The sequence below is a fragment of the Rousettus aegyptiacus genome, unplaced genomic scaffold (genome assembly GCF_014176215.1).
Source record: "Rousettus aegyptiacus isolate mRouAeg1 unplaced genomic scaffold, mRouAeg1.p scaffold_m13_p_7, whole genome shotgun sequence".
Lineage (NCBI taxonomy): Eukaryota > Metazoa > Chordata > Mammalia > Chiroptera > Pteropodidae > Rousettus > Rousettus aegyptiacus.
This window is the reverse complement of record NW_023416310.1, coordinates 60480094-60497139: the sequence shown is the minus strand read 5'-3', so window position 1 is coordinate 60497139 and position 17046 is coordinate 60480094. Positions and strand designations below refer to the sequence as shown.

General features: G+C 46.2%; 1 protein-coding gene across 3 annotated transcripts in view; it reads right to left on the bottom strand.

Annotated features, from left to right (window-relative positions):
* The window catches only part of IL1R1 (interleukin 1 receptor type 1), a 58067-nt gene that overhangs the window by 23847 nt on the left and 17174 nt on the right, over window positions 1-17046 (bottom strand). The window contains exons 1-2 of one of the 3 annotated variants that reach the window (XM_016120771.2): window positions 11297-11497; window positions 2501-2577 (exon numbers count right to left, since the gene is read on the bottom strand). The gene's annotated coding sequence lies outside the window, so the exon portion shown is untranslated. Of the gene's footprint in view, window positions 1-2500; window positions 2578-10337; window positions 10939-11296; window positions 11498-17046 lie in introns of those variants that run through there. The other 2 variants (XM_016120772.2, XM_016120769.2) reach the window with 2 other exon arrangements.

The following is a 17046-nucleotide window of genomic DNA, read 5'->3' as shown; positions in this document are numbered from 1 at the left end:
TACCTGTCCTGTAATTCTGACATTTTACTCACGTACATTGGCCTCCTCCCAAATTAGCCTCGATTAATAGTATTATTATATATATATATATGTATATATATATATATACACACACACACATATATATATATTTTAAACTATATTCAGATTATTAAAATAAGATACAAGGCTTTGATGCCTTACAGCCTGGCATATCAGCTCTTTCCTTAACTGTGAGGATGTGTGTTTTAAGTCTCTCTGCTAGAGAAATAAAAAAGAAATGGTTAAAATATTTCCCAAATTCCAGTTCCAGGCTAATCAATTACTCATGTTAATTTGTCAGAAACCAAATAAAGGCACTATCAAACAGCCAAACACTGCCAGCTGTTAGTTCACTTAGTTATAAGATCTGGCTTGTTTGATTACTAAGCCAAGAGAAAAAAATAGAAGATGCCAAGCTGGATTTCTACAGAGCATATACTGATATAAAATCTCAAAGTAACTGTGAGCAAAGAGCATTTAATAACTCCAAGTCCAAGGCCCGGGGCCTGCTGGCACAGGGCAGTGTGGTCTTGGACACGACTCCTCCCTGGGCCTTGGTGTCTGCATCTGTACAGGTGGGCAATGAGTCAGATGACCTCCTGCTCTAACAGTCTATAAAACCCAGGAGCCAAATCCATGGATCCAGGTTTTACTTTGTCTGGCCCAGAACTGTCCTGGAGAAAATTCAGGGCTGTGGGAGGATCCTTTGAATCCATATCAGACCCTAGGGCTGGGGGATCCACTCCAGGCCATGAGATGGGGATAGGGGGAAGGGGATGTTGCAATGACCTAAGAGAATGAGGACAGAGGAAAGGAAAAATGGGAAGATGGACCCAAGACTAAATAGACCACTCTCCCAGCAGACACCAACACAAAGCTTGTTATGCCCCAAACAGCACAGAAATTCCAAGCATGAAGCCAAACCCAACCAGCCCTCACACTGCCAGGAATAGAAAGCCTGGTCCACTGTATGACAGGCATAGCGCTACTGCCAGAGACAAAAATGGTACAAAAATTTAAATGAACAAAATATAAAAGGAGAACGTGTTCCTCAAGATGGTCACAGTTCAGGCACCAGGCCACATGTGATCACAAGGTACCTTCCACATACCCCTCCACTGGCACTCAGCCTCTGTGCCTCAGTGCCCCCATTTGACAAAATGGGGATAACAATCACAGCATTCACTGACAGTTGTTGTAAATCTTAAATGACTTGTCACCTGTGGAGGGCTGAGAATATTGTTTAGCAAATGGTCACACTCAAATGTTGGCCATTATACATCACCCCATGCTCTGGTAACAAATAGAAATTTCAGGAAAATGTTCTTTATCCATTTGCTGCCAAATTCATCATTGTGTATTGACTATCTACTCTATGATGCCTGTACCTACACATAGCTCTGGGAACAAAACTAAGAATGGAGACTCAGGGCCTGGTTCAAGGAGCTTATCAGCCAGCAGGGAGTTATCCTGTGATGCAGGGGTGTCCATGGAGAGAGAAACGCCCAGAGCATGAGGGAGCAGGGCCCTCACTTGGCCTGAAGGAGGCTCCTGGAGAGGTGGCTGGTGGTGAGGAGGGCATGGAGGAGAGCAGCACCGTCATGTTTGGAGCATAACCCAAAGGTGGGGTGCCACAAGGCAAAGCTGGAAAGGGTAACAGAGCCCAGCACAGGAAGAGTCTTGCTGAGATACTGGGACTGCACTTTGCAGGTGGCCAAAAAATCACTTAAAAGTTTTGTGTGGGGTGTGATCCGATTTTCACGCTTTATAGAAGTTTTGGCACCTGTATGAAATGTAAACTAGAGACAAGAGGGGAGGTGGGGAGAGTGGGCTTCCCCGACATCCAGATGAGAGATAATGTGGGTGTGAACCAGCAGGCAGTGAAGAACAGACAGAAAAAAGGCATCTCTGAGACCCCCTGGGAGACAAGTGTGAGAAAGGGTGACTGAGTGTGTCTGGGACCCACTAGCCCTGATTCACTCGAGTGGGGACCAGTGATGGGCAGGTCTAGGTAAAGAAGGCAGGTTCTGGCCTCCACAAACAGCCTGAGCAGATGCCTAGAGGATATTACTCATAGCACCATGGGGCCTAGGCCTCCTGGGAGTAGGTAAGCAGTGTTGCCTCCAATTGAATGGAGTATGAGGTCAAAGTTAAGTGAAAGTTAAGCAGGACCTGGAATGTGCTGGAATTAGAGAGAGCACAGACACCGAACAGGGGGCCATCACTACCCAGGTCATGGCTATACCTTTAGAGGAGGTGACCCTGGAAAAGAGGGTGAGCCGCGACTCTAAATGAGGTTGCAGACCCCTTTGGAAATCTGATAAAACCATGGAGCTGTCACAAAGGAAAAGATACCAAAAAAATAAAACATTCTGTATACAATGGGAGGTATTCCGGAACCACCTGAATTTGAGGGTGTAGGACTCAACTGTTTATGAGAATGGCCTGGCGGGCCACTGGGGCAACCCAGCCCTATTACCTCGGAGAAGGTGTTTTCTTGTAGGAAGTGATCCTGCTGCTCAGGAGAGAGTCACCATCTTTAAGGGTCGTGGCTACCTGAGGAAGGAAGAGCAGACATGAGAGTAAGTTTGAATGAAGGAGTTTAAAGGCACCAACACCACACAGTTCTCAAAAGGTGTCAAAACAAACAAACAAATGAACAAACAAACAAACAAACAAGCTTACAAAACGAGTCGTATATTTAAGGAGGATACGTTCCACAGTTTCAGAAAATCAAGTCACACAGTGAGGGCTTCAAAGAGCTTGCAACCACTGGCAATTGATTAAACACCATACCTGGCATCTTGCTAGACACAGAGATGCAGAAATGAATCAAACCACCTCTGGAGACCTTACAGTCTAAAGTTCTTGGAGAATAAAGCTCAGAGAAATGCACCAGATGCAAGAACAAAACGAACAGACCCTTTCTGAGAAGCTGTACACTCTCAGTCCTCAGCTTTCCTTATACCAAGCGTATGACTCTACCTGCAATGCAGATTACATAATTTGAAATAACTTCAAAAAGGCTGAGCCACAGCTGCCTTCTCTTATGTCCTATAGACATTTCACTATTCATTCTCTGTTTCTCCAGTTTACTTCTAGTATTTTGGAATATCACATAATCATTTCCTTAAGCCTTTGAAAACTCTGAAGGTCTAAGCATAAGCCCTTTTAAAACCCAATCCATAAAACAGCCTAACTCAACACCAAACATTTTGTTTAGACGAAATGCACTAAATACCACCTTATTATTCACTTTAGACATTGGAGAAAGGACACGGCATAATATTAAGGTGCCAGAGGCACAGGGGCTTTTCAACATAAATCATAACACCACAGAATCAAGAGACGACTCTGTGATCCTCCTATTCCTATTCCCTGCAACCACAGCGTCACCCCAGTCTCCCACCGTGTGTCCCAGAAATGATTGCAGCTGATGGGAATTACGTGGAGAATGTCAGAGAAATTAATAGGTCAGGGGAGGGGGAGGATAGGCAGGAGGAATGAATTTGTTTGCAGAGGAGTTGACGCCCCATGTCCCCCTAACCACTTCACTTTCCCTCTTCCTCTTTGCCCCAGAAACTTCTAAAAAATTTTTACACTCACTTCCTCCACTTCCCATACACCGCTGGCTGCCGCCTGTGCTCACCACTCCTCTGAAACACACTGGTCAGGCCACCACAAGCAAAGGGCCCTCGGGCTCCATCTTACTGGGCAGCTCCACAGCACCTGGCTCAACCCACCTTCCTCTTCCCTGACTCCCTGCATTGAAGTCATCCCCCCACCCCCCCCACCCCCCCGCTCCGCCCTCCTGCCTTCACCTTCCAGCTCACTGTTGCCTTCCAGGCCCTTCTCCTTGCCCATCGTACATACTGTGCCATTCTGTCTCCATGGTGCCTCTCTGGCGTTTCTGGGACTGTTATTCAATTCTACCCATCCTGTGACAATGACCAGCTCTGAAAGTATTCTGTTCAGAAGACTCTCCCAGAGGTGCCTATGGATGCCCCCTCCTTCCATAGCCAGGAGCACCAAGTCACAAAGGTTCCACCTCTGGCACCACTGAATGAGGGCTCTCCTGTGGCTGGCCTTCCTTCCCTGGGCCAGGGGAAAAAGGTACAGGGCAGTCCCACCTCACTCACGCTCTTGTGAGAAGGGTCCCATTTTACATATCTTGCATGTGGTAAGAGCTCAATAAATAGAAAAGGAAATAAAAAAGAAAGGAAGGGAGGAAGGGAGGGAGGAAGGAACAGGTAGGGAGGGAGAGAGGGGCCCACCAATCCCCATCTTTGCATGAGACTATATAGGGACAAAAACCTGGCCTAGAATAGAGGGAGCTGAGGATGGAATATGGGTCCTAAGTGTAAGTCAGAGAGCAGAAGTGCAAGGGGAACCATTTTTGGAGTCTGGAGATGGCTAGGAAACATGCCAGAAAAGGCAAAAAACTAAAGGAGGCAGACAAAGGGCCCGGGGCCAAAGGCCAGGAGACTCCAAGGGAGAAAGCAGGGGGAACAAGACTGGAGCAGAAGCTACTGATGCCAGAGAAATACCGTGTATGTAAAACATCCTTTCTTCGGAAGCAGCTCGGTGAAGTCCTTGGTGACTTTTGAAATGGGTTTATAGTAAAATTCAAAACATACTTTTAGAAAATATCGACAATCATAAAAAGTCACAGATTTATACCACTGTGTGGTTTTTTCCAGATGAATTTTCCACATAAAATAAAAGGATTAAGGAAGGGGAAAGAATTAAAGCTTTGACAAAAAAAACGAGTTCTAACACACTGCTCCCCACTCCTGCCTGACATGCACCAATGCCTATGTGACCCATGGAATTTTCAGACTGCTAACACCCTGAGAGCAGCTTCCAGCTGACGGGCAGAGGCCAGGAGCTACACCAGGGCAAGGGTCCCCAATCCATGGTCTGTGGCCTGTTAGGAACCAGGCCGCACAGCAAGAGGTGAGCGGCAGACAAGCGAGTGAAGCTTCATCTGTATTTGCAGCCGCTCCCCAGCGCTAGCATCAGCTCCACCTCAGATCCTCAGGAAGAATTATCATAGGAGCACTGGTCTCTGCTGCCAAAAAGGACCCCTGCAGCAAGGTACTGAGCCCAACCCACTCAACTTGTGGCAGTCAGTGGGGGGCCAGTTGTGAAAACAGGACATACGGCTTTCTATGACAATCACACGAAAAAGCTGGCCATGATGAACTAACTACCCAAGTGTAGCCCCCAGTGCTTTTTTGGCAATTATGACATATTTAGAAACATCAGTATATGACAACATGACTATATGGCACATATAACTTATATACAAAACTACTTGTTTATTAAAGATAAAATGAAAATTCACATTTGAGGCATGAAGCAACTTCCTACCAGACCAAGAATGAGAAATTTCAATGTGAACTAAATTACAAAAGCAGAGATTAAGTATAAGAATTAACAAGGAACATACTGGCCCCCAACAGAAGCTTCCTTCGGGAAGGACTGACTTAATCTATAGCGCCACCCTTTCACTCTGCAAGAAATTCCATACCCATGGCAGACACAGGAAAAGTGATAGCTGGGGGACTGAGGGGTTGTCACAAGAACCTAGGCAGTTTCAAGACCCAGGACTCCAGTGCAGGGGGAGGGGCATTTGTTCTTATTTGTGGCCACGTAGTATCTATTAATAAATGCCTTTTTATTCTAGAGGAATTTCCTTCTTGTTCTTGAGGAATTCCCCCACATTGTGGATCTTGCCTTCCAGGACAGAAGCCAGGCGCTGGACAGAGGTGGCATGCATCAGACACACCCCAGACATCATGAGGGTGCACTCTCGGTGTGGCTCCACTTCTGGGGAGAGTGGCCACAGAGGCACCCAGTGCTGGGGGCAGCGTCTGAGCACAGGCCGCACAGTCCTCACAGCATATACACAGAGCAGCCCCTGGTGTGTCTTGCACTGTTTTTACCTACATTACACCCCAAGCCTGACTCCCTAGCCAGCCCCTAGCTCCATCTCATATTTTGAGGGGCTCTGAGCATGCACCCAGGTAGACACCCCAATCCACATGTCCAAGTCTATCCCTCCTATACAGCATTTGCCATGGCAAGGCATGTGGCTGGCTGAGACGCAGAACAGAACCCTCCAGGGTCTGGGTTTAAGGGAAGTTCTGCAGGAAAATCTACAGAAACCCAGAAAGAGAGAAAAGATGTCGTGAGGTGAATCCTTGTTCTTGCAGGGACCGGAAGTAGCAGGGCCCCACTTCTGCAATTAAAAAGGAAATCCTGATGGTACTTTCCATGGACCACTGGTGACAACCGAGTGCCTCATAAATACGTTCACAGCATTGTTTACTACAGCTTCCCTTCCTGAACATGAATCAACATGTGTGTATATGCATATTTGGCATGATGAAGAAATATGAAGAGAAATAGGCTCCATCCAACTAATTGACCATAGCCAAGAAGTGACTGTGGATGAGTGCCTGGAAAAAGCAAGGACTAAAGCGAGTTCTTTAGCCCAAGAAATATCACAACTTCCATGTTCTATTGAGAACCAGTGGAAACATGTACGGGGAATGGGTTATGGTATTAAAATAAAACCTATAACTGTGACCTCCTGTTACAAGGATTCAAACAACCATTAAATAATTTCCCATTTTATTAAGACCAAAAATATCAGTTTTGAAAATGAAGCATAAAAGAACTTACTTATAAAGCCACAGAACCACACGGTTGTAGAAAATACTTGGAAATTCTGTATTTACGCAAGTCCTTATTCCACAAATTCCCAAGGAGATGCTGTAGACAGTTGAGAAACTCAAAGTTCATCTTCCTAGGGTATTGATTTTACCAAAATATTTCCTGGGAGGAGTTATTATTTTCAAATGAGAGAAAATATGGCTATACTATGAAGCAGAAAAAAAAAAACTCAACAGATGAAACATGAGGCATCAAAGCAATAACTCTTAAGATGAGCCACTTTGGCAGACTGGGTTGAGCATTTACTTTTCATTTCCCAAGAGGACTCTTTTGGTGGGAAAATCTGAGAAGCACTGAGCCCCGTGAATGCCCATAGTCACGATCATGCAAAATGGAAGCATCAGGGCTCTACACACTCACCCCCATGGCGACAGACAGAGCAACCTAATTACTGAGGAGATCCCCCCAGGATGGTTCCCCACGCAAGACATGGAAGGAAAACACGGAAGTGACCCCAGAGGGGTCTCCAAATGTGACACAGCCATTCCTGTCCTGCAGAGATGAGCCACACACACTCCACCCTACACAGACTTACTAAAATCCAACTGTGCATTTAGCATGGCTCTCACAGATTTTCCCCTGAGAAAAAGCTTTATTTACACAACTATGAGCAAACAAAACCGCCCCACAACAGAGACAACGGAAACACTCAACATCTCAAAAAGTCCAAGAAACACTGACAGTTTGGCCATCTTCCTATTGGTGGGTGGATACAAAAGCCTAGCTCACAATAAATTTATGTGGCTTCTTTACCTGTACAAATGAGGCAAGGAACATGTTTTAATCATCAACGGATCTCATGTGCAGGATATAAAGATAAGGTAAAGAAAGAGAACAACAGAGATTTTAGGTGGTGCTGTTCAGCTATTACAAGGCATGAAGCCACCAGAGTACTGGGTTTTCCAGGCAAAGGGGAAGACAAAGCACAGAGGGATGGAGGGATGTGATTACTGTCACAAGAGGGCTAAGGACATGTATGGGCCAGACCAAAGCTTCTTGACCACTAGACTAGGATCTAACGAGGTTTCTGTTTTGTCTCTACGAACCTCCTGGACCACACAAACCAGACTCAGAGAAGCGAGTGGTTCTGGTCTCCTGTCCCTTGTCCCCTTTTAAATGCTCTGTCTTGCCCTTTCTGCCTTCCTTCATCCCTCCAGCACAGTTCCAAAAGAGGCACTTGCCAAAGGCTATGACACTGAGTCCTACCACACAAGACTTGTCAAAACTGACTGTGAGAGACAGCGTGTCCCTGAGCACTGCCTTCCAGTCAGGAAATAACAGTAGAATCTACAGGTGGGGACTCAGAGGACCAGGCATTCTCCACAAGAATTTTTAACTGTTTTCACTTCTTCAGGCTTTTTTATTGAGGGAAAAAGTGAAACACACAACAAATCCTAATGTAAAATTCCATTAATTGTCACAACTGTATCTACCAGAAATACTCCATCAAGATATAAATCATTCCCATCCCCCTTCCAGTTCCCTTGTGTCCCTTGGTAGTCACTGCCCACAGCACACAGCACCCACTGTTCTGACTTCTATCCCCACGACCACAATGCTTTAACAGTTAACACGCATGCTCTTTGGACAGCTAGCTTACACCCCTTTGGCACCCCGCTTCTTCAGGGCACACATGTGCATTAGTGCTTTACTCACCTCCTACCGAGTGATGCCAGGAAAGCAGTGGTTCTCCAAGAGCCAGCTTGGCCCCTGTAGGAGTATTTCGGAAAATGTGGGAAGAAGATGTTTTGGGTGATCACAGCAATGCATCTAATGATGGAGGCCAGGGGTGCTAGATTTCTGGGACAACGCAAGGCAGTTCTGCCCAGTAAAGACGTATCCCTTGTCCTGCATGACTTCTAGTTACCTCAGACTTTCATGCCAATGGAAAACATCATTTATAATTTTGGAGCCTAGTATCTAACCCCATCCTACACTTATATAAAATACGTATAGTTGGCCCCTTTTCACGTATACTAAATTTGCCAGGGATACACCTACTGGGAAAACAAAAAGGACTAGTTTTTGACTATCATTTAGACCTTGGCCAGGAGTCACTGATCTGACTGAATAAGACTCATGTGTTCCAGGCTGCACTAGAGCTGTCCCACCATGCTGTTCTACAGTCAGTCCACATAAAGCATTTGGTGACCTTACTCAGTTCCAGTTTGGCTCTGCCCAGGCAGCCACACACTGAAATCCATACTTTTTTTTTTTTTAATACAAATTACTTTCATTTATTCTTTACAACTAGCTATTATATTGACTATTTGGAAATTATGTTGCAGGCAAGTTTTATTACGTTACTTCAGAATTTTAAAAGAGGTGTTTTAAAATATGACAAGGGGGGTATTGGGTTTTGAATGAGGTGTGAAGCCCTGATCTACGTCCATGCTACCCTGAACAAGCCCAAATCCATCTGATCTCAGAAGCTAAGCAGGTTCAGGCCTGGTTAGTACTTAGAGACCACCTGGGAAGACAAGGTGCTGTAGGCATAAAAAATAAAAAATAAATAAAAACATAAAGTGACAGCATCTATCTCTTAATTTGACGACTACTCAGGAATCACTGGTTGTTTTTTCAGGGGTCCAAAGTTCCCGCATTTGGGAAGCCGGCTGTGCAGACCTCAGGGTGCCTCAGACCACAGCCCTCCTATCAGTGCCCTGAGTCTAGCTGAAATGCGGCTATCAATTGTACTTTTGATGGGGGTCATTTCAAGAGACAGCCTCAAACTTGCTCTTAAATGGAGACTTTCAGGAGAAAGTTCCTGCTTCTCTCTGTACCAGGAATGTTTTTACTTCTCCTGAGTACTTCTTTTCCATCTTAAGACACAGATGGTTGTGCCCCACCAGGCTGCCTCTCTCCCATTGCCAGCAAGAAAGTGTACCAGTGTTGTCAACCTTGCCTACACATTAGAACCACCTGGGGGGCTTTAAAAATACCGGTGCCTGCGCAAAGTCCTGGAGATGCTAGTCTGCTTGCTCTGCAGTCTGGTCCTGGCATTTCTCAGAGTACCAAGGCACAGGCAGGGCTGGGGCACCCAGCTTATCTCTGCATTTGCAGCCTCACTTGGCAGCTTTACAAGTATATAGTTCAGTGAGGTTTACATTACACAGTTGTCCCTCTTTATCTGTGGGGGTTATGTTCCACACACAGCAAAATAGCCAAGTAAGACTGGAAATAAATCAGGGGTTCCACGCCCCTTCTCCCATCAAATCCTAGCCCAAAGGTCCTGTGTTTTTGTCTAGCACACAACATAATACAGGATATGAATACAGACTACTAAATGAAATATTAAATAGGAAATTAAATAAATAAGAAAGTAAAGGACTCGGGAGAGAAAAAGACACCTACAGCTGCATAGTAATTTGAGCGGAGGATGTAGCTAACTCCCCCAGTACCATCTCTGGGCTTCCACCGGTCATCAACAAGCACAGAGGAGTTCCATGGTTTACATTCACCCTCCATAAGCTTGCCACTAAGCCAGGATGACCCAAGCATCACGTTCCATGGTAATGAATCTCAACTTACCTTTTCTCCATGGCATCAGCGGCCCAGAGACATCCCTTACTTACTCAGTTTCTAAGCTCTGGAGCTAGTACTGGAACATGTCCATCTGACAAGCAGTCCCTGCTGCCAGGAAACACTGGAGAGCTGCCCCTGGCAGGAATCTGCACACTGCTGGGTAGCCTTCCTCCCTCCTGGCTGGGCAGAGAAGACAGCCTGGTAGGCAGAGACCACTGGGAGCCATCATGCCATAAAGTAGTAGGCACGGGGGTTTGGCGTCCTGAGGTGTCGCTGTCCTGGGTGCCAGTCCTCCAGCAAGTCAGTCACCCTACTAAGCTTCTGCCTCCTTTGATGTAAAAGGAGGGTGATACTAATATGCCTCTCACAAGACTGTTGGCAGGATAAAAGAGCAGTAAGTATAAAGGGTCTTATAAATTTAAAGCGCCTGACAGGCCTGCTGTAAATGAGTGTCTTCTTGGTGTCTGTTTGTCCCCACACCACCCAGCATGTCCTTGAATCAGAGGGGCCACAAGTAGCCCTCCCTGTCTGTGTTTAGGGCATTCATCCCCATCTAGTTAAGGAGACTGACCTCTCTGAGCTTAAACCCCTTACAGGGACACTTCTAAACTTCTAAGAAGGAAGGACACTCCTAAACCGGTTGAACTTGGCCGTATTACAAGGCCTGGAAGCAATTTACAGGCAGAGAGAAAGAGAGAGAGAGAGAGAGAGAGAGAGAGAGAGAGAGAGAGAGAGAGAGAGACCGACCTCCAGAGCCACCAGCAAGTTCCCCCAAAAGGGATCTAAACAACCTCTATCCTGCTCCAAACACGAATAGAAACGAACAAATGAAAAAGAACCCCACAGATTAAACCGCCATCACCTTCCCATACAAGTTGACGGCCAAGGGCAATTTAGAAAACATGCTTTCTATGCGCTGCAGAAAGAAAAGCTGACATCGCGAAGACGTCCAAGCCACAGTCAGTCCCCCACCCGCGACCCAGCCCCACCAGCTCCAGCGTTCTCCTACCTCGTTGAGCCCCGTGGGGCGCGCGGGGTCGCAGCCCTCCCTGCCCGCCGCCCAGGATACCGAGCGAGGGTGCTCGGGCGCGGCGCGCGGCCGTCACATTCCCACCAGTACTGGGGGCGCCGGCTCGGCCGCGCTCGCTCCTCTGGCCGCCGCCGCTCGCTCCCAGCGGACTCAGGGCCGCGAACACCAGCAGCGCCCGCCTTGCGCACCGGGACTGCGGGGCGCGGCTCCGGCTCCAACCCCGCCGGTGCGGGGGCGGGCAGCTGGGCGGAGACCGCTCGGCAGCGACAGACTGCGGGCGGCGAGTCAGCTGGCATGATGCCCCAAACCCGCCCGGATCTCTACACCACGCTGCCCTGCGCCCGGCATCCCCGTGGGCCCGCGCCCCACTGGGCACTGGGAGGCCGCCGCACACTCCCAAACCACTATCCAGCTCCTGGAGGGACAACGACAGCAATGCCACCCAAAGTGAGTTGAGACTACTCACCGAGACATCGCAACCTGGCTGCAGCCCAGCGGTGGGGTCCCTGGACATGAGACCCCGAGGCAAACACACTTTTGTACCCAGAGCCTGAGAGAAGAGACTGGGTGCTAGATCTCTCAGACTGACTGGCTCAGTGAACTTGAACAAGGCATTCACTTCTTTGTACGTCCGTTTCCTCTTCTGTGAAAAGGATCATAACGGCTCCCATCTCACGGAATGTTTGGGAAGATTAAATGAGCAGTTACTGTAAACCACTGCCTGGCACAGAGTCGATACTACTCTAGAGTCACCTGACGCGCCCAAATGAAAAATCAGCTTAGAGGTGGTACAGCCTTGATATCAGGCTTCTTGGCGAGATCAGGTATTATCTGTTTAAGCTTAAAACCCACTTATCCCCACCAGCTCATTTTGCAAATGAGAGTTTGTTCTTACTCAGAGAAATGCGATGAATGGCCAGGGTCACAGCGCAGGGAGGGAAGGATGCCTGGGTCCTGGCAGTGGCTAGCTGGCTTGGGCTCCAAGCCCAACAGCCAGGAGCTTGAAGCTTGCTCTTCCTCTGCCACTTTGTGCCTCCAACAAGTGACTGGAGCTAAGCTTGTGTGGAGGACTTACTGGGCCGTCTTTGGAGGAGGCACTGAATAAATAAATATTTGCTTCCTTCTAACAGCACACGCCATCCCTTACTGTATCCCTTCCAGGCTGGGCAGGCACTTATTTCCCTACTCTATCCCTTGGTATCTCCATCAGAGAGAAGAACTGAGGTACCCTGGGCCATCCCACATAATTCTGGGCTGGAAGAAAGCATGAAGGAATAAGCCACAATAATTGTCAGCCCCAACGCTGCCTTGTGGCCTGGCATGTTGACTGTTATCCCTTTTTATTTTTTTTTTTAATCTAGTTTCAAAGCTCTTATGGTTCCTCATTCTCAGGGGAACAGACTCAAATCTGAATCAGAAGTTCCATCTTTTAGTGTCCCTTTTTAGAGTGCTGGTTCTCAAAACCTTGACTACACACAAGGATTCCTGGGGCAGATCTGGACCACCAATGCCCAAATCAGCCATGTCACAACCTCTGGGACTGGACCCCAAATGCTACCATTTGTAAGGCTCCCAGCCTATTCCGCTATGCAGCCGGGGTTGTAAACAACTGTCACTCTGAGCCACCCAGGGATGCTCTCATTTAGAAACCTCCACTGGAAGCTGCTTCAGTGCCGTGCTTCCAAGTGGAAGTCAATGAATCCTAAAAGAGGTGGGCTTGCCCCAACGGTGCAGAGCTAGCCCAGAAGCTGTATGTTGGTGAGCATAAATTCATCTTACCATTTAGGTAATGAAGGTTTTTAAATAGTTTTCAAGTAGCAAGTGAAATTTATTTGTGTAATAAAATAATGTGGAAAGAAAAATTACACTTTCTTTTTATTTTTCTTTACATTCTGATGCCTCACACTCACCCTTACCCCAAATCCCTGTTAAAAACATGGGCACCTAGACCTAGGTAGGATTCTCAAACACCTCCTTCCCACAAATGAGCATGGGGTTTGAAGGCCTCCCCACCCATAACCACTTTTCTGTCTGGGACCTCGAATTCACCTCCACCCTCACTCAGCCATGCTGACCACTTTCCCTGACTCTCCTCCCTTCATTTCCTTTCCTAGGTAACTTAGGTGTCCACCTGTCTTGCTCCACTCCCTACGTTGGAGGCTTCATGAGGGGCAGACTCTTACTCCTATGTCATTCTGTGCCCTGGTCTCAGCATCACACATATGCTCTGAATGTGAGTGTGTGCTTCAGTGTAAGACACACCACTCCCTGAAAATGGTGACAAAAACCTATGGGAAGCAGAAATACCGTCTGTAGACTCAAGACACCTGTTGGATCGTGCCTCCCTCACTACTGTCTCACCTCTAAAGCTCTTCATTTGAAAGACTTGACTGTCTGCTACTCCCAGGACATCTTCCTCAAGAGACTATACTCCCTGAGCGTTTTCGTCTTCCCATACCTGTCAAGCTGCTCAGATCACGGAACGCTCTTAGGTATTTTTCACAATGCTCATGAAACAAAGTCATGTTGACCAGTATAACATGATCTGATGATCTGAAAAATAAAACACTTCCCGTGGCCTTTGCGACAGGACATTTTGAAGGATTGTCCATTATAAACATGAACACTGGCTTGAAAACTTTCAAGAGGAAGCATTTTGGGACTTGCCAAAGTGTTGGAGAACTTCGAACACAGAGTTTAGATTATAAACCTCTGAGTTCGAAAGAACATATGGTAATGTAAAGATATGGGTTTTCCCACACGAAGGAGCAGAGTTGACCAACAGCTGAGGAGAAGAACAGAGTAGAGCTGGCGGTGTTTATCAACCCTGAAAGATCTCTCAGAGATGGCACAGTGCCGCCATTCTCCAGCACCTCCAAACAAGAGGACCCCTGGCCTCCTTCTGAGACAGGAGACTGAGAATCCTGGAAGAGAGGGGCATTGTTAGGATCTCCAGGGGATAACACTTGACACTACCAATGTCATTCTAAAGCCCTGTGTCCAACATGGTCTGGGCCGAGGCACAGTCCTGACAGCAGAACTGCCTGAGCTTCAGAACAAGCTATTTTACCAATTCCATTGCTTCCCAGGGTATTCAGAGTCTCCAAGTCCTTAAAAAGGACTGCAAAGGGGCTGAGCAAACCAATGCTAAGAGCCCTTGTCAGTGAGCATTGACGTCAGCTGAAGTGAGGTCTGCAAGGCCTTTGTGTGATGCTAAGACCAGGGCAGAGAGTAATGTAGTATTAACAGACCTGGCTCTCCCTGGAGGCCAAGATGAGGCTTAAGCTGCCCATGCCCTTCGCCTCCATCACCACCAAAGAACTCAGTGACCACCCAGAGATAAAAAGAGGTTCAGAGAGGGAAGAATTCTGAATAGATTGTGCTGGATCCCCAGCGGAGGCTCAACAATACTGAAATGGCAAGGTTTTTTTTTTCTGGCCTAGATGGAAATGAGGATTCATGAGCTAAATTGATTTAAATTGTGGAAAATATAGAGAATTACATTTTTTCACACAGAATTGCAAGAAAGCAATTCTATGATTTTTGCTACGTCTATTTTTTGCTATTTATGAAACTGCCAGTAACCGCTCACAGAACCACAGTGTTCCCTGAGACAGATTTTAAAACCACTGTCCTAGATGGACTTCCTTCTACAGCCTTGTTTTCTGAAACTTTTACACATTTTCCATCTACTGACCTCCAAATAAACACTTTTTTAAATCTATGCATCTTATTACTTCTCATCACTTCAACTTCTCAGTTTTAATCAGCTCAAAACTCCTTAATTCTCCTAGCAGTTGTATGTAGACTTCTAGGATCATCGTTCTATTCAGACTCTTCTGATTGTGCAAGACCTGAAAAGTCAGAAAGCCACATGTGTACTGGATGTGAGAGCTGTTGAGAAAGTGTAAAATATGATAAATTGCCACGGGCAATGAACTATTTCTTCACCTCTTTGGGAGATGAGCAGGAAAAGACGGACATGCCAGGCAGCCCTGCCAACATTTGTTCTTATTGCAGCTTTAATCATGCTCAATGAGGCAAATAACTGAAGGAGGCATCTTGCACCAGGTTTTTCTCATGCTAATACAGAAATAGTACAGCAAGTTCCAGAGGAGAATGAATTAGGTGCAAAGAACTTTGCATCTAACAGAACTGGACTGGTGGCCTCTCTCTTATGCCATCTGTCTTTGATATGATGACTGCTTTGACACATGAAACTTAAAGCACCAATAACCAAACCATCCAACACCAAGCAAAAGGCAGCCATTACCATCTTATTCACGTCATCCAAAAAAGGCCCATCACAACCTCTGTGCTTAGTCGTATGTGAGACCCATAGAAGTGTTGCTTTCCTTATACTCGTTTTTAAATATAATGTTCTTTCCCTTGTAATTCTACAGTTTCACCATCTTTGGTTCTCTTTGAGTTCCTGCAATTCTAAGTTTTATCACTTTCCCTTTTCCACAAGCACTTCCCAAAATCCAGACTTTCATGTTTCAGCCTTTCAGCTCTTTGATCCTTTATGAACATAACTTCCAATTTATTTTCTCTAAGTGATTTCCTTTTAATATGATCACCATAGTATATTAAAGATGGCTGTAAATTCTTTGCTCCTCCTCCAATTAAGAGATGAAGTCTCATCACCTCCCTTAAAAACTGTGCTAGCCTCGGTGACTTAACACAACCAATTTCAACCAATAGAATGAGGAAAAATTGACTTTTAGGGACTTCTGAGGCCAGATCATCAAAAACCTTCCAGCTTATTCCTGGGCTTCTTGGAACATTCATTCTTGGTGCCCAAAGCTGCCATATAAGAAGTATTACTATCCTAAGCTGCTGTACTATCAGAAATCCCAAGCCATGTAGAGGCCACATGGAAGTATGCCAATCCGCAGCCCCAGCTGACAGCCAGAACCAACTCCAGGCATGGGAGTGCACCATCTTGGATCTTAAGCCTGTCGACCCTAAACAGCAGCCTTCCAACTATGTCCATAGGAGAGGCCCCAACGGAGAACCACCCAGCTGAGTCTCATCAACCCACAGAACCATGAGCAATAATAATACATTATTGTTTTAATTCACTGAGTTTATAGATAAGCAAACCAATGGTCGTACTCAACAAGTGTTTCATGATTCTCCATGGCCCAACCTGTACCATATAGAACCAGCTTAGTATGCAAGGTCTCAGAATTGAATCACGTCTGAACACTGCCCAGAGGTATGGAAGGCTTCCTTGACATTATTATTATGACTATCTCACCAGCAAACAAAGGAGAAATGAGAGCTAGGACTTGGTCAAAGAGATTTATCTCTACATACGTTTAGAATATTTAGACACAAACATTTTTAGAATAAAAGAAGTAGCTCTAACCTTATACTTTTCAGCAAATTCTAACTGCAAGAATGATTTAGTTTCTAGTGTTGTTATTCAATGCTTTTCCAAGAAATAGTGCAACCCATGAGAAGTAAGCCTCCACCAGCAAAAATACTTGGAAGAGTAAAAAGCAGGTCACTGCTTCTGACAACAAAAGCAGAAGAAAAATCTGGTCAGACTCAGGAATGCCGTATTTGTTGAATCACTTACCTAATGTCCAAAGATTATGTTTCACTTAACACTTCCTCTTTCTCATCTTTCCTTTGAACAAATAACTGGGCAATACCTTAGTGGCAGGTGAAATGCTGTCCAACAGTAATTGCATGACTGCCGTGAGGGAGACAGGAACAGG